General features: G+C 45.7%; 1 protein-coding gene across 2 annotated transcripts in view; it reads left to right on the top strand.

Moving 5' to 3' along the window:
* Positions 1-25,295, top strand: part of Spock1 (SPARC (osteonectin), cwcv and kazal like domains proteoglycan 1) — a 481,068-nt gene that overhangs the window by 276,016 nt on the left and 179,757 nt on the right. The gene's annotated exons all lie outside the window — the stretch shown is intronic.

Raw genomic sequence — 25,295 nt, 5'->3', positions numbered from 1 at the left:
ATAGTCAAACCTTAGAGAGGCTTTCCAACCACTCTAAGCCCCTACTTCCTTGTCTGCAAAGGAGTCATTTGTCCATCTGTCCACCCACTCACATGTACTCGGTAACTACTGTTAGGTGCAATGCCCAGCTCTTGTTCCAAAGGGAACAAGTGTTTATTCTGAGCCAACTGTGAACCACCATGGCCTGGGCACTTGAGTTCAGGCTGCTCTGAATGACCTGCTCCACTGTGACAGTGATTACATGGGCTTCTATTGGCCATAGAACAAAAGGAATTCATACATCAGCACACTTATCAAACACATTGATAGAGACATGGGGGCAGGTTGCTGAAAAGGGGTGACCTCTACTGTGGGTTTCAGGTGCTACGTGATGATGCTATCAGTTGTTGAGTTGGAGGAAGCTGTAATAGTGATTTGTTAAGTTATTACATTTTAGAAGGATTTACCTTATAGTTGCAAGGCTATTAGTCATGGAGGTGGACACTAAGTAGCTACTAAGGGGCTAACAGAAACCCAAGACAGTTTGTCTCCAGGTCTGCAGCAACCTAACAATATCAAGCACTGGGATACTCTACAGATATGACAGTTAGCAGACAGAGTATCTGCCCTGGTAGAATTTGGATCTGATGAGAGGGAGTTAGAAGTCAAGGTTAGAACAACAGAGTAAAATGTAGAGGTGTCAGGTTCAGTGCCTAGGAGAAAACACAAGCTTGGGAAGTGAGGAGAGGAAAAAGCAGGGAGGTAAAGTTCTGTTTTGTTTTGATTTGGAGACGTACATTAGACTGGGCCAGGGAAGGTCTCACTGAGAAGATGACTCTGCACAAAGACCAACACAGACAAAAGGAGCCCGACTTAGCTACGTTACTGTGGTTGTGATCAAACACCACGACCAAAAGCAGCTTGGGGAGAAAAGGGTTTATTTGGCTCACACTTCCATGTCACTGTTCAGTACTGAGGGAAGTCAGGACAGGAACTCAAGCAGAGCAGAAACTGGAGGCAGGAGCTAATGCAGAGGACATGGAGGAGTGCTGCTTACTGGCTTGTTCCTCATGGCTTGCTCAACCTGCTTTCTTATAGAACCCAGGGCCACCAGCCCAAGGATGGCCCCACCCACAATGTGCTGGGCCCTCCCCCATCAACCAGTAATTTAAAAAAATACCATACAGGCTTGCCTACAACTGGATCTTATGGAGGCATTCTCTCAATTCAGGCTCTCTGCTCTCAGATAATTCTGGCTTGTGTCAAGTTGACATAAACTAGCCAGCACAAAGCCTGTGTGGGTGGAGAGAGTACCTGTGTCTGGTGTGTGTGAGGAACTTCTGGAGCATCGAGAAGACATGGACCGGTGAGGAGGGTCCCCAGTAGTGAAAACAGAGGCCACAGGTCTGACACACCAGGTGAGAATTTCCGACTCTGAGAGAGAGGTGGCATCCTCCCATCTGCTGCTAGAAACAGTCAAACAGGAAACAAAAGGAGGAAGCAGAGTGACCCTTCAGATCTTAAAAGACAAAGTAACAGAGGCCATGGCAGACCCAGGGGGTGACAATGAGGGCCAGGTGATGCATTTGAATGGCAGCTTGGTTGGTGTGTCCCTGAGGAACTCTGATGGGGTTGAGCACAGAAGCAGGCTGTGAGGGAGAGTTTTGTGGTTCATTTTAGGATGTTGAAGGTCCAAACCTGATAGGGAGCTCTACTGGCTTGCAAAGCAGAGAAGTCTCAGCTGAGCCTCAGTCCTAGTTAGCCTCTGCTTAACTTGCTGTCTGAGGAAGCCTTCTGAGGGAGTCTCAGATGAAGGGTTGTCCAGATCAGACTGGCCTGAGGTCATATCTGTGAGAGATTGTCCTGACTGATGATTGATATGGGAGGGTACTGCCTAATTTAGGCCATATCATCTCTAGGCAAGTGGGCCTGGCTATATAAGAAAGCTAGCACACACACACACACACACACACACACACACACACATACTCACTCACTCATACACACACACTCACACACACACGTACAAACACACATACCATACACATACACTCTCACACATACACACTCACACACACACGTACAAACACACATACCATACACATACACTCTCACACATACACATACCGCACTTACACATACATATATACACACACACAGAGAGAGAGATAATGAATATGAGCATTCAGCATGGTTTCCAGTCCACAAACAGCATTCCCTCATGGTTTCTGCTTCAGATTCCTGCCTTGAGTCCCTGAGTTCCTGGCCTGGTTCCCTTCAATGATGAACTGTAATCCATAAGCGGAAATAAACCTTTTCTTCCTTTAATTTGCTTTTGGCTGGTAGTGTATTCTGATAACAGAATGAGACTTGACACATCAGGGTCATTAGCCTGCAGCTGGGCCTCAGAACCAAGAGACACAATGGCCTTAAGAGTGAGTATAGCTAGAGAAGCAAGGGCCTGATGATTGACAGCTGGGTGCTCTGACTTCAGACACTGGGAAACTGAGGCAGCAACAGATGCGATTTGAGAGCACACTAGAAATGAGGAGGGAAGTCAAGATGACGTGGAGCCCCGGGATCACAGAGAGCACAGTGGGAGGACAGAAGTCACCCTAGCTGGCACTGATTGGTCAGGTGCAGCAGGGCCCGAGTGCTGTGAGAGGTCACCAGTGGCCACCATAGCAAGTACACTTGTTACTGGTCATTGCTGTTCAACACACTGCCTCTGCCTGCTCGTGCGGACAAAGAGGGTCCTTTCTAACCAGTCTGGGCACCAGGGACACATATATGCAGAGACTGAAAGCCATGTCAAAACAAAGTCCACAGGGGAAAGTGGGAGTCTCTGGCCTGAGAGCCACGGATGGCACCATGTGGGCTGCCGTGGCCGTTTGCACTAATGTGCATGCTGGTGGTGTGGCAGGCCTCTGCTGTCTGCAGGAAGGGGGGCCGGTCTCTGGCTCCTCCTGCCAGGGTGGCAGGGTCTGCTGATTGAAGCAGGGAGGAAAATGTGCACTTCTTAGAGGAACCAGATGAATGATGAGGTACCACCAGACCCCCACATTAGAAATAAGCCCTGAAGTCACTGGTAGGTCTAGGGCACATCCCTGCAGTGGCATCTGAGAAAGAAAGGCTTTATAGAGGGAGCTGGGAGGCTGCTAAATATGTCAAGGTAGATAGCAACCCATGTCAACCACTCAAATGCATGCATTCAGTCACTGAATATTCAGAAGAATTACCCATAAACACTGAACCTGCAACACATTTTGAGTTTTCCTCGACCCCAAAGAACCCATCAGAAAACCACATAATCTGAATACACAAAAAGTAAAGACAGTTGGGAAAAAATAACAGCACAAGTAATTCATCACAAAATAATGTCACAAGTAAGTCAAAGTGATGGTAGCCATATGCAGAGAAAAGTATGTACGATCACTAAAACTAAAGACAGCGACAAAAGCCTTAGAATAGGACAGAGTGCAGGAAAAGCTCTTCCGCCTTACTTGATTTCAGAGAAATATCCAATGAGATACAATGAGCATTTTCTATTCCTAGTCAGCATTTTTAATACAACAGTGTGGACAGCAAGGCAATCGCTACCTTGCTGCCTCTGACGTCACATTATCATTCTCTCAGTGTGCCAAGTGTGGTGCCAGGTACAGGGGGTATGTGGATTCTGGAAAATACTCCCTGCACATTGGAAAGTCAATAGATAAGAATCTCTGTTAAATGGAATTTATTCTTCAGGGGTCTTTTCTAAACAAATAACTTGAAATTAGGGCAAGGACATACATTGAAACATACACTTGTCAACATAATTTATAAAGCAACATTTAATAAAAATTTAGTCAATGAACTATTATGATAGATTAATCTTGGTATTACAAGATAATGAGATATTATGGAACCTTTTACACTGTGGTTCTTTTTAATGTTGTAAGAAAACCAAAGAAGCCAGAATATGATGGTTGATATAGTATGAACCCAATTTTGTAAATGAAAACCATCAGTGTGGATGTGAGAGCACGTTTAGGTATTCACAGTGTGGGTTGGGAGCCTTGTCTGGCTTGTGCTTTCCTTTGTGTTTTGAGTGGGATGGTTGTGTCCTATTTGCTGCTACCTCCTCCATTTCAGGCTTTGTGAAGACCTTCATGCCGATGATCTCACTGAAATTCCTCAACCAGGCTGGCCATTATTGTCTCCTAGTTTTATGGATATTCTGGGTAGAGACAGACCTTTGGGACTGAATGATTACTTGAGATACAGAGATGTGAGGAGGTGAAACTGGATGGAACCCAGTTAATGGGCTCTTATCTCCTGCTCCATATTACCTTTCAACAGAGATGTGATAATCAGAGGAAAAGAAACTTTACAGTTCTTTCTTTTCTTTTTCCATGATGCTGGGGATCAAACCAGGGTCTGACATATGCTGGGCATGGGCTAAGCTATAATCTGAGATCTAAGATGTCCTTTAAAATATAATACTACTGAAAAACCAGTCCTCCAATGTGACCTCTTCTCCCTGTCTGTTGAGAGCCTGGTAAATCACCCAGCACCTGTGTCAAAGCAATCGCATGGGTGTTCCCAAGTGGGAGCTGGCCCTGGCTTCTAAATGGGCTGGCGACCCTGAAAAGTGGATGAAGTGCAGAGAAGCCTGTGTGGCTGGTGCACACGAGGACAGGCTGCAGCAGCTTGTTTAGTTGGGCTCAACAGGGTCATTTTACATGGTTAGACTGAGAAGTAAACAATAGAGCTGATGGATGGCCCCTTGACTTTGTGGCTCGGTTGTTCCGATTCAGTCATGTTAGATATGAAGCAAGTCCAAACTGAGTTGGGGTTTGTGTAGCTTCTAGTGACCCTGTCCTTTGTTGAATGTGTCTGTCCAAGAACAGGGTGGGAGGGGGTGCAGGCCCAGGGGATGCTGTGCAGGGAAGGATCCCATGAGATCTTTTGCAAAGTGCTGGTTCTGTCGTGGGACTGGGGGATAGTACAAAAGGGAGGAGGTGTGGAGTGAGAACCTCCATCTTAGAGCAATGTCACATGGGTCTGGAGCAGAGAGGTAGGAATGTCACATGGTTGGGGGGAGCTGGGAAGAGATTCTGAAAGGGAGAGAGAGGACTTGGCTCTGCTCTGTCACTTCCTAAAGAGCAGATGCATCTTTTGTCTGTGTGCCAAGCAGAAGGCAGTTCGGTCTGAGTTCAGAAAAAGCCATCTACACCCTTACCCTCAGCTCTCCACACTTACACCAGCTGCTCCTCAGATTTCTACTGGGCCACTGACATGCCACACATTCTCTGCCTCCTGCCCCTTGTGCAAGAGACACTTTCATTCCTATTGTCTAGTTGATGCCCTGGCACAGTTGGCTCGTAGAGTACATCATTAACAAATGGCACTGATTGAGGTCTCCTTGATGAGGGCAGGAAAGGACACCGTGTCTGCGGCTGTTTCTTACCCATCTGTGCTGGTACTCTGTGTGGCTGTCCCAGATACTTTACCTACTTCCTGGAAATGCTTGGTCTAAAGCAGGCCAGTTGGCATATCAGGTACACGAAAAGCCAGGACCCCAATATTCCATGAATTAAAGGAGCAATTAAACATGCTCCCTTCAGCCTAAGAGTGAGCTGTGTGCTTTTATTATGATGTCCACACTATTAAACCTCCCTTTCCTAACATATCCTTAAAGGGGACATAAATTACCTACATCCTGTACCTATGGCCCTCTGTACTATTACCACTAATGTAACTTCTCAGGGGCAGCCAGGCACTGTTCATATTTCACAATCTTTTGTACCCCCAAAGCTATATTGAGCCATCAAGTATTCATGGGTACAATCCAGATCTCACTTTCCCCCTCTGCTGGCTGTACTCAAAGGTTTGAGGGCAATATTAAGTATGGGCTGCATGGCTACTCAGGGCTTCATCTCTGCCCTGTCCCTTCCCCTTCTTTAATTGGGTCATTTCATCAAAGGAAGGCATCAGGCATGACTTACAAAAGAATTCTCAGGATATTCTACAGCAACAGCCCATTATGGGTCTGAGGGGATGCCTAGGCCTCGCTTCATTTGTTACAGAATGGTACTTGGTTCTGGATCCATCCCAGGAGTGGCCAGATGCTTCTCCTCTACTGCTTTCTGCCTCCTCAAGGGCTCCACCACCTAGTGACTAAAGCTGGAAAACTTGATGCCAAACTTCTGCCTCCTCCAGCTCTTGTAGTCCAGCAATACCCATATGTAGGAACGCTTCTAAGGCCTGGACTGAGTCTGCCCCTTGAAATGTCTTCACTGCTGCTCTCTTCTGCATCCTAATTGGTCCACCCGAGTTTCCATCATTGCTCCCTTCTCCCCAGTTTATTTGCTTCCAACTGCTTGAGTGATATTTTTTACTCTTTACCACATCTCTGTAGCAAGGTACTGGTTTTAATGCAACTAACATCACAGATCTATCACTAAAGAGCCCCTGCACCCTTCCCAAATCTTCCCATGTCTTTCCTTCTCAGAGGCAGTGACCATCCTGAATTTGATATTTGATGTGTACACATATGAATGTGTGCCTGTATCTGCAAGTGAACATATACATTGCTATGTGGCATGTCTTAAACCTCACAGGAATGGCTTTGCATAGTGTTTTGTTCCTCAACATGTGTTTGAGGGTGATCATGGTGTTTCATGTATCACTAGCTCATTTGTTTTAAGTGTGGGTACTACTCTGTAGTTAGAATTTTCCTGCCTGTCCCAGTCAGGACAAATCTCTCTTACCCGCCAGTCCCACAATCGCTCAGACCCAACCAAGAAAGCACACAGAAACTTACATTGTTTACAAACTGTATGGCTGTGGCAGGCTTCTTGTTATCTACTTCTTCTATCTTAAATTAACCCATTTCTGCTTATCTATACTTTGCCACATGGCTTATGGCTTACTAGTGTCTTTACATGTTGCTTCTCATGGCGGCGGCTGGCGGTGTCTCTCCCCAGCCTCTACTTCCCAGAATTCTCTTCTCTCTTGTCCCGCCTATACTTCCTGCCTGGCCACTGGCCAATCAGAACTTTATTTACACAGAGCGATATCCACAGCACTACTCTATGAAGTACACAGTTAATTTGATCATCCTTTTGATGGTGGCTATTGGCTCATCCTTTTGAAGTATAAAACAGATCTGTTTGCCCCTTTACAGCCTTTGGTGGCCTGACCTTAATCACAAAGTACTGTGATATTGAAATGCCCTCAGAGATCTTCCAGACACATTCATCTTTACCTTCATTATGAGGTACCAGTCCAGTTTCATCTTGGTGGTGTAGTTCTTGGCCATTATTATGACTCCATTCTTGACTGTCAACTCAGGGACACGAGGAGCTGAAAGTGCTGTGGAAGAAGTCTAGTTTGCAGAGCCTTGGGATAGTTGTGCCTCCTTTTGGAACTAAGAACTCTGGGCCAGCAGAGAAGCAGGTTTTAGGACTAGGAAGCACAAGGTTTGCTTGTATGTCACTAGGGATGATGGAGTGTGGAATCACCTGCTTTTACCCTTTTACATCTGGACTATGAGTCCTGATTGTTCAAAAAACAACCACCTGGTATATATCAGTCAGGACCTGCACAGCCTACTGAGGGATCCTAGCAGAGCCTTGCAAGGTACTATTGTCGTGTAGTTGGTTCTTGTAGTGGTTTGAATGAAAATGGCCCCCATAGGCTCATAGTTGGTGGCACTATTAGGAGGTGTGGTCTTGTTGGAGTAGGCGTGGTCTTATTGGAGGAAGTGTGCCACTGGAGGTGGGCTTTGAGGTTTCAGATGCTTAAGCCAGGCCCAGTGTCTCTCTTCTGTTGCCTGCTGACCCAGATGTAAAACTATGAGCTCCTTCTCCAGCACTATGCTTGCTTGCTGCCCTGCTTCCTGCCATGACAATAATGGACTAAACCTCTGAACCTGTAAGCCAGCCCTAATTAATTGTTTTCCTTTTTAAGAGTTGCTGTGGTCATGGCGTCTCTTCACAGTAATAGCACACTGTCTAAGACAGTCCTGTAACTTCATCTTCAAAAAACCATTCCAAGATTCTGTCAAGCCAGCTCCTTCAGGAGAGTAAAGAATAGGGTATAGCCAGTGATTCCCAAGAGCATAGCCCATTGCATCTGTGAGGGTAGTTCCTCAATAAGAAGCAATACTGTGCAGAATAATCATGATGATGGATGAGACACCCTATAAGTCCACCAGTAGCTTCAGAAAACACATCACATGCAGAGAGGCCTAATGTATTTCCAGAACAAACGTCTCACCTAGTAAGGGCTAACTGTTATCCCCACCAGGAAGGAGTAATGTCGTCAACTTCCCAGTTAGCTGATGAGATTTCACAGTCATAGCAATGGTTGCATTTTTCCTCCCCTACTCCAATCCTCTCTTCTTCTGTCCTTGTCCTGTGAAGCTGGAGGGATGCTACCAGGGTGACCTGGTCCAGTTTGGTCCAATGTTTTGAAGATAATTTCTTGAATCATTCCAAGATGGTGCTGTTGGCAGCAGGTGCATCCCAAAACAGATACTTGGAACAATAACAGCGCTAGCCACGGGGTTGCTGCCCAGCCACGGAGTCACTATCCAGCATGGGATCAGTTCCCCTAAACATCCTGAGGATGCACCCATGTGAGAAGGCTGGTGATGGAGGAGAGAAGAAGTTAGATCAAATGAGGATGAGGAGACCCACAGGTGTCTCACTGAAGAGGAGGTGGTCCCTCCTGTCAGCTGTGTGCAGATCTGGACTGAGGATGGGTCTGTACTGGCAAGGACCATAGATTCCCAGTAGTTCCAGTAATGGCCTTCATTCTGTGGCACAGATAAATCTGGGCTGCTAGTGGGTTTTCTTCCACAGTCTGCCATCCCCACATGCAACTCTAGAAGACTCTGTCCCTTGTGACTTATCAGGTTGGAGCACTGTATATTTTCGCTGCCTATCTTGTCATGATACCACATTCGTTTTGTTTTCAATTACTGGGACGCACATGGAAAGGCCTTATCTAGCCAAGACAGAGCTTGCACCTCCCCTGTGAGGTGTTGCTCAGCCTTTTCTGAGGGACTCCCTCAGGTGCTGGCCTAGCACATCCATTTCCGGCCCCTCACTGCAACAGCCTCCTCTGGTCAGCCCAGTTTCATTATATCCCATCACCTAATCACATGCTGACCTCCACTGTGGTCAGATTACAGCTCTGGAGGACTTCTTTTATTTCTGTGTTTTATTAAGACATAGGAACCTCAGAGGCCTCTGGACAGAGCAGTGATTGCCACAGAGCCGGCAAGGTATTAAAGCCAAGCAAGCTAACCTGTCTGCTCTGTTTCCTGAGTTCAAAAGAGAAACTTGACAATTAAAATGATCACTGAGACTGCTTGTTTGCCAGAGCCAAAGCCATCTATGAGGAGGAATTCCAGGTCCTGCCTTGGTGTACTGTACAAGCTCTCCCTGTGGCAGTCGGACTGAGTCGCTGCTGCGGCTGTCACTCAGAAGCATGACCACTCAGAAGCATGGCCCCTGATAAGGCAGCCCTGCCCCCCTGGAGCGAGCCAAGTTGAAAGGGATAGAGTCATGGTTTCATAGACCAAAGAAAACACAAAATAAAAATGTCCCTGGCCACTCGGGACACAAGGGCAGATGTTCTTGTTTTGCCATCTGTCCTTGCTCCCTCTCCCAGCAGAGCCCATCCATTCCTTCCTCCTGTCCGAGTCTTTCCACTGACCCCCTTGTCTGTCCCTCCCAGCAGAGTCCATCCATTCCTTCTCCTGTCTGAGTCTTTCCACTGACCCCCCTGTCTGTTTCTCCCAGCAGAGCCCGTCCATCCCTTCTCCTGTCCAAGTCTTTCCACTGACCCCCCCTCCCCCGTCTGTCCCTCCATCATTCTTTTCCTGTCACCTGCTGTGCTGGATGCTGAGGACAGAAGATAATGACATAGGCCACATGGTTATACTCTAGGAGGGAGTAAGCCGGTCCCCATGAGAGAGGGGCAAGGTGACACAGGAAGTGGTGACTTGGAGAGGAAGGCATATAAGGTGAACCCTGAGGTATGAGAAGAACCCAGTTCCAAGCCTCCTAAGACCTTGAGTCTCAGGTAGAACAGGAAGCATTGAGAATGGAGGTGAGGGCTGGAGGTGAGGGCTGTAAAAGGAAGGCAGGTACACAGGCCAGGGATCTTTTGATTCTCAAGATCAAGCCGGTTAGAGCTGGAGAGATGGCTCGGTGCTGAAGATTGCTGCTCTCACAGAGGACCTAGGTTCAATTCCCAGCATCCACATAAAAGTTCACAGTTATCTGTAACTCTAGTCTCAGCGGATCAATCCAGTACTCTCTTCTGGTCTCCATGGGCAGCAGACACCCACATGATATACAGACATACATGCAGGTAAAACACCCACACATGTTTTTAAAGAGAGAAAGAAGACAAGAGCAAACAGCTTGTGTTAGGGGTCTGTACCTTCAACGCACCTTCCAGAACTGGATTTTAGCCTGGCTGTCCCACTGGTCTTAGCACTGACTTGGGAAGAGAGACTCCTTATTCAGAACTGAAGTGTTGATTTTATTGGAAGCCGCGACGGCCCCCAGTGAGAACCTTTATGGCTTGCCCGCAGCTTGTAGAGAGAGTTCTTCACTTTCTCTCTTATTGATGAGCATGGTCCATACCAGGTGGTACGTGCCAGGGGTGGATAGAAGTCAGCCTATCCTGCCTTGTGTGAAACTGGGGCAAAGAAGGGCTTCCTGACACTTGGTTGGTGCTTGAAGGCCATTGCAACCCTCCTGAACCAGGCTGTTCTGCCTGGCTGGCTTCCTCAGGCTGGGCAGTCAGATGCCTATCCACCATGTGCTTATTTGGCTTGTGTCCTAAACACAGCTGTGTGCCCTTGGGAGCAAGCCAAAGCCTGGACGCCCAGCGGAGATTGCCTACTTTATGTAATAATTAAGGAAAACAAAACCGTGTTTTAAAATTGGCATCTGTTCTCATCCTGGGGCTCTTTCCTACTGGTAGTCACCAAGGCCAAGACACTAGCCAATGGCAATCTGCATCAGTCATAGTAGAAGTTAAGCATCATCAGGTACCAGCCACCTTCTCATTGTGTCAGTCGGGCTGACTCTTAGGAGGCAAGTGATGCTCAGGGCTCCTTGCTTTACACAAGGAAAGCTGAGGTACAGCTGGCGTGGGTGACATGGTCCAGCTGGGAATAAAGGGACTAAACCAGTCCAGTCATCTGACTCAGCTGCATGGGAACCTTAGTACCTTGGTGCTTAATTGTCCCTATCTCCATCACTCAGTGAGGACAGACTGCTTTGAATCTTCTTGTTCATAGTCTCTGGCACATACTGACTCTGCAGCAAAGACTCCTGAGAACAATGTCTAAGATGATCTAGGTGACAAAGTGTTAATGTGTTTATATAATGAGTTATCTGCTTCTTCCTGGGTGAGCCTAAAGGAGATTTTAATGGCATCCTATACTCTTATAGCCACTGATAATAAAGAACAAAATGCAAGTACCTTGTATCTTATTCCATATGTTAAGAGTTGTTCTTCAAACCATGAGTGGCTCTCCACTAATCCACACACATCCTTCACCAGGTTCCCATGGTTGTTAGTGGTGGTTAATGATGGTTGAGGGTATTCCAGTGAGGAAGATGTATTGAATTTATTAGCTTATCCTATTGGTGCCATGGTCACTTCTACTGACCAGATAGAGCCCTACAGCCAAGGGCCTTTTGGTTGAAACCCTGAAGTAGGCCGACATCCCACATTGGGCAGAGAGCTGGGTTCAGCCATCTAGGACATCATAATCTAGATGAACGGACAAAGCAGAAGCAGCAGCGTTGACCAGAGCTGGGGTGTGGATGGAGCTCCTTGAGACAAGGCCTCAGAAACCCAGATGGTGAGCAGCATAGATCTTGCCATGTGTATGCGGTCTTCATCAAGTAGAGCTATCAGGGCTTCTTCATCAGGGATAGCAGTGACACCAATCGTGTCCTGACTCAGGGGAAGTATTGAGAACTGAGAACTGGAAACACTGACCAAGCTTGGTTAAACAACTCATAGCTGAGACTTTGTCCAGGAAAAGCTTCCCAGAGAAGGAGACATCTGCTTTTGTTTGTAAGAGCAAATAGGATTTAGCTGGAAGAGGGCATTTCAGATAGACGGAAGGGCAAGAGCAGAGTCCTGGGGAGTGTGGTGTATGAACAGAGATACTGTGACTCATTCATTGTAGGGGCACAGACGAAGTGTTAGGTGATGGGAAGCCACAAGTGGTGATGATGGGAGAGCTGCATTTTAAATATCACACCACGGTTGATGGTGTCCTTTGAAGGATGTTAAACACAGACAAGGCACCAGCAAGTCTTGTATGTATTCCTTATATAGAGAGAGGCTCTGGCCTTGCTGGGTGTGCATTGATGAAGCCAGGATCTGTTTGCCTGAGTCCAATGCTGAAACGTTATTTGAAGATTATTGTTCTCACCAGTGGAGGACTCAGCACCAATGATGGTTCAGCAGATGAGTGCCTTGGGGCCTGGACCACTTCGGGGGCATGTCAACTGCATGGCCAGGTCCTGTCTGCCATACCCTGAGGTCTCCTGGGGGATAAAGGGGAACCATCGAGCAAATCCTAATCAGATTTCCCAGGCAGGCATCTGCCCAGCCCGATTTAGATTATCATACATTATCCTCAGCTCAGAGAACTTGTGATGGCGGCAAGATTAGCTCGCACTTTGCATTTGCCCTGGGAGTTTACACAGCAGCAGCCTGTTTGTCAGCTAATGCTCCAAAGTTTCTGGCTCCCATGGGGACCATGCTTCAAACTCTGCTGAATGTTTTATTCAAATGCAGTGAAATGGGGGTGTAAAGCTGATGGCAAGCTGGAAGCTTTGAAGATTGAGAAGATGTCATTGGGACCCTTCCCAGTTTTCCCATCACTGTCTGAATAGACCCCCACATTTTAAATCCTAAGGTGGGGATTCAAGGGAGCCCTGTTTAGTGGACATGTGAGCTTTTCACTGCTCTGACAAAATCCCTTAAGGAAGGAAAGGTTTCTGTGGACTCATGACTTGAGAAGATACACACGTAGTGAGGCAACTGGTCACAGTGTGTTCACAGTCAGGATGCAGAAAGCAGAAAAGAAATAGGGCTGGCTATAAAACCTCAAGCCCACCCCCAGGGCCTCATTTCCTCCAGTGAAGTTCTTCCTAGAGATTTCAGTCTTCCAAATTAGCTTTCCCAACTTGGGGCCAAGGGCACAAGCATATAAGTCTGTAGGGCAGTGGTTCTCAACCTGTGGGTCATGATCCTTTAGGGGTCAAAGGACAGGGATCATATATCAGATATTCTACATATCATCTATTTATATCATGATCCATAATGTAGCAAAATTACAGTTACAAAGTAGCAACAAAAATAATTTCATAGTTGGGGTCACCACAACATGAGGAATGGTGTTGAAGGGCTATAGCATTAGGAAGGTTGAGAACCACTGTTATAGGGAATGTTTTATATTGCAGCCACATCCTGCCTCTGACCTCCAAAGGCTCATGTCCATCCATCATGCAAAATAGATTCATTCCACCTTCCAAAATCTCCATAGTCTTTAACAGTCCCAGTACTGTCTAAAAGTTTACAGTCTCATGAGACTCAAAATAGTTTCATACTATGACCCTGTATAAGTAAAAAATAAGTTACATCCTTCCAATATACAATAGCACAAAATGAACATCCATTTGAATGTTCAAAGAATGGGAGCAAAGTAAGGAAAAACCAGACCCAGGTACAATCAAAATTCCTCAAGGAAAATTCCAACCCTACAGTTCTATGTCTACCATTTAGGGCCACTGATAGAATCATCTGATATCCACCTCCAGCTCTGTTGCCTACCACACATTCAGCATTACCTCTTGGGTTAGTAAACTACCCTTTGATGGTATCCCACAGACCTGGCATCTTCAACATCCTCATGTTTCTACTGCCTCTGAGACTGCACTTCATAGCTTCAGACAATGGCCTCCCAGGCCCTCCTTGCTGGAACTCTAGCCTTGTCACATATTGCCTGCCTTTCAGGAACCTTGGCTAAAGCTTCTAAGACCTGCTTGCTCTTGGATCTTTCATGCTGCAACAACAGTACCAGGAGAATGGTACTGCTGTGTTTTTCTGAAAGCTTAAGAAGTTTCCTGGCCCCTTGAGCTACAGTTAACAAGGGGGTTTCTGTATCTTTGTGGTGGAGTCTGAGAAAATATTTTACCAGGGCAATTGCTTTTGAGCAGGGGATCCTTTTGTGACATTCTTATGTCAAGTTCTTTCCTTTAAAATAAGTCTGAATTTCCACTAGCTGATGACATTGATAGGTAGGGTCTCAGGAATCTCTATGTCTTCCCAATAGAGAATACCCTCTTTCTCTTCAGTAGTATCACTCTCCTTAACAGTTACAGCCACTTCCTGACCTACTCTCCTTGCAGCTTTAACTTGTTCCTGTTTTTTTCATCACTAGGCTACATGTTTTCCAACTTTCCACTACACTTGCTTCTCTCGTGCTATAAACCTGGAGAAGGACAATGAGCAGCAACCACGCCACAACCTGAATGCTATCTTTCTTGAAATTTCCTCTGCCAAACAAATTTGTCCATTACTTCTGAATTCTTCCTCACTCAGATTTTCAGGACATACATGAACAAAATGCATCCAGGTTCTTTGCCAGAATGTAACACAATTGGCCACTAGCTCAGATCTTAATGGAATTTTTGTTCCCCTCTGAAACCTCATGAATCAGATCTGCCTCCACTGACCACATTTCCCTTGCTAACCCATTGTTCCAAATTCTAACCAGATGGCCCAGGTACTGTTTGCAACACCCCCAGGGCTTCTCTAGATTGTAGCTCTAAGCTCTTTTACGTTTCTTCTGCAAACCAGTTCCAAAGTCTATGAATCATACCCCATTCATGGTACCAATTTATATTTTAGTTAATTTTCTCATTGCTGTGACAAAAATGCCTGAGGAAAGTAACTGGGGGAAGAAAGGGTTTCTTTGAGCCTATCATTTAAGGAAGTAGAGAGTCCATCATGGAGGGGAAGGCATGGTAGCAGGAGCATGAGGGAGACTTGTCACATTGTGTTTGTTTTCAGGATGCAGAAAGCAGAGAGGAAAGAGGGTTGGGCTCTAAAACCCCTTGTCTACCCCCACACCTTGTGAGCTATTTCTTCCAGTGAAGCTCTCCCTCATAAAGCTTCCACAGCCCTTACAAACAGGATCACCAGCTAGTGACCACATGTTCAAACATGTGAGCCGTGGGAGGCTTTCCACAGTTCCCCATGGAGCAGTGCGTCTAGTCTACCTGCTTGCTGCTTGATGACAGAATGAAGGAACATTGAGCAATTCTTTGCATACCACCCATCCTCAAAGACTGGCAATAGCTGTGACTGATCATGGAATAATATGCACACTCATTGCATGGTGCTCACAAGACCTCTTATTCTGTTGTAAGACAATATGGCCTTACCAGTCTCCACAGATTTCTAGCCTGTGGCACTGAACACTACAGCCTCCACTTCCCTTTCTCCATATACATGTTCCTGCTGTCACTTCTTCCCAGAATGCTTCACTTCAACCTGATGGAGAACTTCCCCCTGTGTTTGTCAGTGGTGTGGGCCCAACATAATCCTCATCCTTTATTGAGTCTTCTGTCAATTGGCATCCTGGAGTTCCCACTTTGTTTGAGACTTACTGGAGTTTTGTGTGTGGTGGGTATGCTAACATGGAACATTAAACTTGTGACTCTTTTTGATCACCTCTATCTCTCATCTCTGCTCTGTGCCAAGCTCAAGACCTCACATACAGTAGATACGAGAGATTGGATTCAATTCCAAGCCAAACCTGTGGGACCATGCACCTGATCACGTGTTCTTCACATTTGCACTGTAAGGCCAGAAAACAAACAGCTCTTGCTGGCTCTTCTGCATTTTTCATCCTCCTCCTACCTGAGGTTTCTATTTTGAGACTGTGGGAAGGGGACAGCTCAGGAGAGGGGAGGAGGCTCCTCTCAGCTCTGACCTGAATACTTTGGAACTGATGACTTGGTTTTCTTTCAGCCAAGAGAAACGGGGACATCTTGGCTGTCACTGGAGGCATGGCAAGGGGACATTGTGCCAGGGAATCTCCTCAGGGCTGTGTGACTGTAAACTCCGGGAGTCGTGGTAGCAGAGTCATTGGGAAACAAAACTCAAGGAGATGTCCTTGAATTAGGTATCCTTTCTTATACAATGATGGTAATAACATATACCTCATAGCCACTGAAGATGAGATAATTGAGGCATTGAGGTAATGAGCCTATTAGTTTAGAAGGTAAACATTCCTTCCTCCTATTCAGCCACCCATCATTCCCTTAGCTAAAGTGACTGAGGAAAGATACAAACACCACTATTGAAAAGAATATATTAACTAATAATGTCGTCTTAAGCCCTCATCTTTCTTTTTGTTGTATGCAGTATGCTGCATTCAGCTTGTCAGGTATTATCATGTGCTGTTTGCCCAGTGGGCCCAGCAAACAAAGCTTGAGGGGAGGTTAGAACAAATAACAGGCTGGCTGCGCTCTCACCACCATCGAGTGCAAGCAGGCCACTGCTCAGCCTCTTGACTGGATGTTGCCGAGTCCTGGGTCAGTCACTATACAATTGAGATAGGAACAGTTGCTTTGTAGCATACTTCTGAGCATGAAAGGGATGGTTCTGTGATGATACTTTATTGCTTCAGACTAGTGAGGGCACAAGAAATATCCAGGCATGACAAGGTAGGACAAAAGTGGGGCTTAGTCTTTAAGGAGCACATGGCCCAAGGGTGAGGTAGCCCTGCCTATGATTGGTCCTCACAAAAGCCCCGTGAAGTGGGTAGAGCCTCTAGAATCTTGGGAATAAACTCAGTTTCTGCTAGGCAGGGGTGGAGCAAGGTGGTCGGCTGTGATTCTCTGCATGGTCTACACTGCATCTCATGGGGGTTTTTGCTGAGTGCTTAGAGAAATAGTTGTCATGAGAGGGTGATGGGACTCATGACTCCAGGATGCTCTGTTGAAGTGGAGGACATTGATGACTCCAGCAATCAGAGAGCCCTGCAAGGCTGGAAGTCATGCTGTGGGACATCTGTGTAAGTTAACTAAATGGCACCTTCCAAGGCAGAGCAAAGTCTGTGCCTGTTCTGCGACACAATCAGAGTGTAAATCAGGTACCCTCTGAGGAATTCAGAACCATGCCTTTATTTTTAGATCAAATGGGGAAGAGAGGAATGTTTTTTTGCTGCACGTGGCTAGCAACTGATCCCTTCCTTTCTTCAAAGCCCACCATGGATCTGTTTCTGAGGAGACAGGGGCTGGATCCTGCCTTTTTTCATGGCCCCATTTTTTATAATAAAAACATCTATTTTTAATATAAGATGAAAACAATGCTGGGGTTTAAATAGCTCGAATGGCCTCAGAAGCACCTGCAGTCTCTTATTAACTAGCTCAGAAACAGACGTCCCTTTTCACTACCCGACTCATCATCATTTTCTGAGAAACTGCTCTTTTAAGCTGGGCACTGTACTAGTCCCTGGAGAAGCTGGGAAAGCTGGCTGGAGCCATACTCAGCACCCATCATGTTAGGCTCTGAGACAAGATCACCATCCTCTCTGGTGTGCTCCACACTGGGAGAAAAACAGAATTAAGAAAACATGGCAGCCAGGGCAGAGGTGGGGCAGGGCGGGGCAGTGGTGCTGACCCTGAATAGAATAAATTCTTTTTCCTTTTCACCCCTAGAGTGTGCAGAAGTGGCGTGAGCAGTCCCAACACTCCCATGAGCAGAGAGTCAATTTGTTGTCGGGTTTTACACCAGGCCCTGCCAATCACATTCTAACAGGAGAATGAATGGTGGACAGCCACACACTGGTCTTGGGGCAGCTTTGTGGTAAAGAAGCTGTGTGGGGGTAGAGGCCCTTTGGAGCAAACAGGCCCTTGCAGTGAGGTGAGCAGAGAAGAAGCTGTGGTAGGAAATTCTCTGGGGTACTGATCCATCTCGGCCTCTGTGCCAGGCCTTGGGGGAAATTCTAGGAGGGTGCTCTCTCAGAGATCTTGACATCCTATTTGGCCTCTCTCACTACCAGGACACTACAACAACTATTCATTCATTCATTCATTCATTCATTCTCTCTCTCTCTCTCTCTCTCTCTCTCTCTCTCCCCTCTTTTTTTTTGGAGGGGGGAACCACAGATTGTTCCCAGGGGCTTATGCATATTGGGTTACATCCACAGCCTTCTTTTTACCTTTTATTCTGAGCTGGCCTTGAACTTCCTTCTTAGACCAAGTAGGCTTGAAACCTACTATTTTCCTGTATTGGTAGGACCAGATTAGCAGGATTCTTCAAAAGGTTCTTCAGAGTCAAAGCTGGGAGCCATTCTTTATCTCAGCTCTGAATCTATCATTTCTGTGCAAGATTTGTTTATTTAATGTGTTCCTTTCAATGGGGGTTATTTTCAATGTGTTAATTTCAAATACACTTTATTGGCTGTCTCCTACCCCCAGGCCCCCAAGTCCCAGCTGTACCCCCGTTCTGGCCTCCTTGAGCCGGTACCCACCTAAGCCTTCCTTGCTTCTTTTCTCCTTCCTCAAGTCCCTCTGGACTTTTAGAGTTCCTGGCTGTTTTTTCTTCCCCTACTTCTCACTCTGCTCACACCAGGCACTTGGAGTCCTTACCTCAGCTGTGGCCAGGAGCTGTTTCCAGGGAACGGGCCTCTGGCCTCCTCCCACCCAGACCTCTTTGAAGATGTCTTTGATAGTGTGGAATGCCCCCAGCAAACCTGGAGCATGGGATGGTCATTTGCCCACTGGCTGGAATTGCCCTGATTTCAAAGAAAACAAATGTCATCTTTAACACCACACAGTGGATTTTCTCTGGAAGAAACCTCTACAGAGTCTAAAGCACACCAGCATTCAATTACCTAAGGGCAGATGCAGCTTAAGAGGCCATGTATTCATCTCTGCTCCTGGAGTGTTCTGCATCCAGCCTTCTGTCAATTAATTCCATCTTCTAGTCGCTTGGGGTTTACTCTTTTGTAAGTTACTTCTTTATAAGCTCATCTCGGCCTTTGGGTGCTGGCTAAAAGTTCCTGGTAGAAAGGACATGATCTGAAATGGAAGGGAGGAAGGAATGGGAGAATCCATCCCAAGAGATGGGAGAATTGTGACAGTGCTCTTGGATTAATAGACATGGACACCACCACTTGACCCACCATAAATGTCTTTTTGAAGAATACTCTAAGAAGGGGAGAGGTCATTAGAGTTCTTCACATTGCATCAGTTATGGTTTCATGAACTATCAGCCATCACTTAGCTGCACATGTAGTTTATCAGCATCAGACTTGCTTTGTATCTGGGCTACTTCCCCTCTTACTTCTTCTGGTAGCTGATATACATTGACAAGAGCATCATATTGGGTTATTACCCTTTCTAATTAGGAATTTATATTTCTAATGAGGTTTAGTAGGCAGTGACTGCTTGCAGACATTATTTATTGATGAATATATGCCTTTCTGATAAGCAAATACTTGTATATGTATATACATGCATACATATTCAGGGGACGGTGGGGTAGATTTTGCAATCACTGCAGCTTGTCAAAATTCTAAGCCTTTCAAGTTCACTTTGACAGGATCTACACAGCCATCTTGGCACTCAATGCTTTTCCCAGCCTCTAGGTAGGAGATATGGTAATTTTGTCCCTTCTCCACTTGTTCTGAGTTTACTGCCTGGAGGAGAACAGGTGTTCTTCTTCCTCTGGCTGTTTCAGGGTACACAAAGAGGACACCTTTCCCAGAGCCTGGCCAAGTGACCTTGATGGCAGACATTGGAGGGAATCGAGGACACACTGGCCATTTGCGTGATTAAGTGACAGGATCTTCCAAATTGATGATACACAGGACCTGCCATGGGACTCACTGGAGGCTGTTCATTCAAAAGGCTTTTACAAGCAACAGGGCTGGTGGAGTTAATGGCTGTTGTTTTAGATTCATTCAGCCATTAGAAAGATTTGGTAGAGGCTTAACACAGTAGCCATTCCTCTGTGTTTGATACTCAAGTCTGGACATTTCTGTAGCATTAAAGAGAGCATAAGCATAAACATAGTGGAATATATATATATATATATATATATATATATATATATATATATATATATATGGAAGTAATGGAAGTAGCTCAGTGTAGAGTACTTGCCTAGTATGTGTGAGGCCCTGAATTTAATCCTAGCACCACACACATACACACAAACATACACACACACACACACACACACACACACACACACACACAGATACACACACACACAGATACACACACACACACAAACACAAACACACACACATAGATACACACATACACAGAGAGACAGACAGAAGCACACACATAAACACACACACACACACACACACACACACACACACTGATGTGGGACAGTGAAATCCTCCTGTTTTTTATTATTGCTGGTAGATTTTAATTTTATTTTGAACTTTGAACAAACTATAAATTAACCCCAAATGAGTCATTGCTGAGTGATCTCTCTCTGTCAGCTCTGTCTCTGTCTCCCTCCGTGTGTGTGTGTGTGTGTGTGTGTGTGTGTGTGTGTGTGTGTGTGTTCATGTATCCACATGCATACCTCTAAGCTGTGTTCATCTAAATGCATGAGGATGGAGGAGCCTGGGGAGCTGAGGGGAGGTCTGGGACCCTCTCTGCAAAGCACTCTATATAGATTGCCAGCTGTGTTATTTGACAATCCAGTAAAACAGCTAGACTGACTTTTCCAACTCAAAGATAAAAAACAGGGTGTGGAGAGTTAAGGAGCCTACCCAGAGTCCCACTGCTGCCAAGTGGTAACACTGGGATTAGAACCTGGAGCCCAGCCTCTTAGCTGCTGCACCAATGGTCACACTCCAAAGAGCAATGCAGCAGCTCCCAGTAGTGGCAGGTCAAGCCATAACAAACACTTACTGTTTCCTGACCATGCCATTCCCTGTTGTTAGGATCTGAATATGACGCGTCCTCACTGAGGCTCGTGGATTTGAAGGCTTGTTTTGGAGTGGTGTTCAGAGTCAGGGATTTGGAGAATAACCATTTGGGGAAGGCTCTGCCTACATCATGATTTACCCACAGGTGGATTCATAATTAAAAGCAATATTAGGAAGAGATGGAAATGTTCGGAGTGGAGACCTGTTGGAGGAAGTGGTCACTGGGGTCATGTTCTTAGGGGCTGTATCTGTCCTGAGCCTTAATCTATCTGCCTTATCTGCCTTTCTATATTCTATCTGCCTCTGCCACACACTCTGACTGTCATGGCAGTCTGCCTCGGCTCAGTGTTTATGCTTTGGGTCCAGTGGACTCAGAAAGCTAGAAGAGTGCCCTATCCCCGAGTTCTTAGACATTCTGTCAGAGCAATGATAAGGGTAACCAATACATTAACACAGTCACTCACTCTGTCCATAAACAGCTTACGATAGAGACAGAATATTTGCATCTATAAAGGGGAGAATCCTGTAGAGCTCTAGCCATGTAATTTTACCCACAATCCTTATTTTTCCCTTCCCAGTGCAATATACCAATGCTTTCGTTATGGTATCTGATCACATGATTCCCTACCTACAACTTCCATGTGTTCTGCTTCCCATTTTGGAGGCTATTTCAGGGTTTCCACTCCCAGCTCCCACTTTCCATCGAGGTCCCCGGGCCTGGTGTGGGTAGCGATTTCTTCCTCACAGCTCCCATTTCTGTGCTAGTTAGCCCTCTAGGGAAATCCTGAGAGATCTGGCACAGTCCTCTTGAGAGTTTTATAAGCTCTAGGGAAATCCTGAGAGATCTAGCACAGTCCTCTTGAGAGTTTTATAAGCTCCTTGAAGGCAAGACGAAGTTGTAGAGTTGGGAAGGATGAGGAGAAAGTAGAAATTAGCTCTGCAAACATTTGTGGCAAAGGTGGGCTCCACAGGTGGGGAATCTGGAAGGCTGGGTAGACTAACATGCAGGAAGGTGGCCTTGGACCCTGGAGATGGAGCACTCATTTCCCATTTCTTTTTCTTGCCTTTTGTTGTTGTTTGTTTAACAGAACAAAGTATTTTGTAATTTAATTTATGGATGGATGGTTTGCCTTGATGTTTGTCTGCACATCATGTGCATGCCTGTGGCCTACAGAGGCCAGAAGAAGGCATTGGAACCCTTGGCATTGGAATTACAGATGGTGGTAGCGACTATGTGGGTGCTAGGAATCATACCTGGGTCCTCTCAGAAAACAAGTGCTCTTAACCACTGATCCAGCTCTCCAGCCCCAACACAAAATATTTTTAAGACAAAGTTTGTTATATATCCCAGGTTGGCCTTGAACTCTCAACCCATCTGCCTTACCCTTATGAGTATTAGAATCACAGATCATCACACCTGGCCCTTTTACTCTTTTCAGTGGTGACTCCTTAAAGGACACTGAATTTGATGAGAGGGTGGGACACCTAAGATGCCAAACCATGGTTCCTTAGTTGACAAACCAGTTTGGAAATACCTGCCCATGGACCAACTTTGAGAAAGAATCTCTGATCAAGGGAAATGCTTACTATATGAATCATGGCCGTACACCACATTCTAGAATTGGTTTTTTAACTCCTGTCCCACCCCCACCCCAAGATGCCCAAGTTGGGCATGAAAAGATGGTTGAGCCCAGACCCAAGACTGCACAGGACAGCTGGGAAATGGCTTAAGGGAAAGAAACAGACTTGATTATGGAACTGGGAATTAAGGCACACATGAAAAATAATTAGGAATTGTAGCCTCAGGAAAAGTAGCCTGCAGGGAGATCTTGCAATTGTCTTGAAGCATGCAAAAGCCAATTTACCACCAAGATAGGTTATCTCATCTCCTCCCCTTGGAGAGTGGAGAAGTGTGGTCAAGCTTAGAGAGGAAGGGATCTGAGGTTTGTGTAGTTGTACCCTTCGGGCAAGCTGATGGAGGAATACTTGATCAGGTAGAGGTTTCCCCTTTCTAGAAGGAATACTTGAACAGAAGCTGAGTCATCTCAGGCATCCCTTGGGTTTCTTTTTGTTCCCATGGCACTGACTACAGGTATCCGTAGAATTTTGTAACTTTTTGACACAGAGAAGATGAGAAATGTCTCCTTTATTCTGAAGGAATGGGTATCCTGGTCAAAGAAATTTAATAAATGCACATTTGCTCACTGAACAGAGTGGAAATGTTTAAGATCCTTAAGTTTTGATTTCATGTGCAATTCAAAAGATAAACAACACTAAACTTTGAAATAAGTACAGAAAAGAGCCGTGATTCTGATCCACAGCTTGGTATTTGTTCAGTATTGTTTTCAAAATACCAACCAGTCTTGGAAAAGTATTTTTGGTACCCTAATCATATTCTCAGTTTCGGCAAAGAAATGGAGGGCAGTTGGACCAAGCTTCATTTTGTCTTCAGCAAGCAGCTCTTGCATGATGATCAGTCAGCCTCTTTGTCACCAGAAATGAATCCAGTGACTTCCTCAGATGACCTTTAGCACTGCCAGTGGGGCTTGGACAGAGAGCAGAACCAAGGGCCCTGCTGAAGACAGGATGTTGTATCTGGGTCAATCCCAGCTGCTGCCATCTTGGCAGTGTATTTGATGTTTGGGTTTTCTTTGAAGCACTCCCTGAAGACTCAACAATCATGGAAGCTTGCCCAAACCTATGCCATGGCTTAGGAAAAGGAGTGTCTGGTCTCTTCACACATAGAACAAGAGACTAGCATCTTCAAGAACTATATTCTCATTAATACCACACACCAGACATTGGATGGAGATGAAAAAGGATGGACACCAGTATGTTCTTTATCATCTAGGCCCAATGCATTGTTTGAGTGATTGTTAGTCACATGTATAGCTGGAGTCTAGTTTGTTTATCTGCCCATGCATTTTCCTGTTGTCTCTGCATTCCACAGGGCAGGGATCCTGGCTTATAAGACTCGTATCCCCCAATGTGGCAGTCAGTAAATGACTGGTGATCAATTACATCACCAGTTATTGAATTCTGAAGTGAGTTTACCTCCGTCAGCACAAATAAGAGGCAGTTAGGATGTCCCTGGGGAAGGTGTGTATATTAGAAGCTGTGGGTGTGTGGTTAAGATTAGAATAGCCCAGGGCTTCAGAAACTGAGCAGGGATGTCTCCCTGATTGCTGTCTGACTTCCACTTGTGTACAGTAGGCCTGCAGTCTCCAGTGGAAAGGTTGAAAAAGAAAATAAACTCATCCTCTCAATTGCTTTATTAAATAATGCACAGATGACAATGCATGAAATATTGATGGACAGAGAGCTTGCCCTTCTGCAGGGGAGAGGGGCCTCTGTATAATTGGTTTTTCTACATGGCAGTGGAGATAGCTTGGAAATACATTTACCATTTCCCATCACCACTTCAAGCCCTGTCTATGCATGGAGGGATGAGCCCAAGTGTTCTTTGTTTTTCTAAACCCTTATTACCCTGCCACCACTGAAGCATCACAATGAATAGAAGCGCATAGCAAGGTGTAGGTATGTTCATACAAATCAGCTTACAAAATCAGGTACTTCACATGGGGTGAGGATGAGGACCACTCTGAGCATCTTCATCTTTTTACAGGAGTATTTGATTCTTTACCTTCCTGGAAGATTTAGGAATGTTGTGATTTGCATGTTGAAGGCCAGGGTGGTGTTCTTTGTTGTTGGCGATTGTCGAATTCCTTGAGAATGTGAGTTTGCTATGTAAGTGAAGTATGGAAACCTGCAGGCCAAATACTAGGGTCTCAGGCCGTTTGCTGACCACCAAGGCAAATCGTTCATGGCTTTTTACTCCATAAGACAGGCATGAGACGAGCAACTGATCTGGTACTCTTAATCACATTTTAAGTCCCAGTAACCTTTATAATTGGAGGCACATGGATAGCATATGTTTATCAGAAAGGCACAGTGGGAGCCATGCTGCCTTCTCAGACGTGAATGGTGATTCAAACTCTAGTGCAAGCTCTGCTTTGTGCAGTTGTTAGCTGGTGACTTCAGAGGTCAGGGAACACTAACTGAATGCTTACTGTGTGTCCCCATGAGGTTTTCCTCTCCTGTCTCCATTTTTCTTAGATTTTGTCATTTGTAGTATTTTTCTAACAAATGCTTTGGGCTGAGAATAAGTTGAAGCTGTCTGAGTATGAATACAACTAGCACTTTATTGCTTAGAACCCATGAGTGGATTTCTCTTCATTCGGCCACCATTTATGGAACACCTTTTATGCATTGGATCCTGACCCTTCACACTGACAGTGTGTTCACTGTT

The sequence above is a fragment of the Onychomys torridus genome, chromosome 5, assembly GCF_903995425.1.
Source record: "Onychomys torridus chromosome 5, mOncTor1.1, whole genome shotgun sequence".
Classification (NCBI taxonomy): domain Eukaryota; kingdom Metazoa; phylum Chordata; class Mammalia; order Rodentia; family Cricetidae; genus Onychomys; species Onychomys torridus.
Note: the sequence above shows the minus strand (reverse complement) of the source record. Positions and strands in the feature narration are given on the sequence as shown.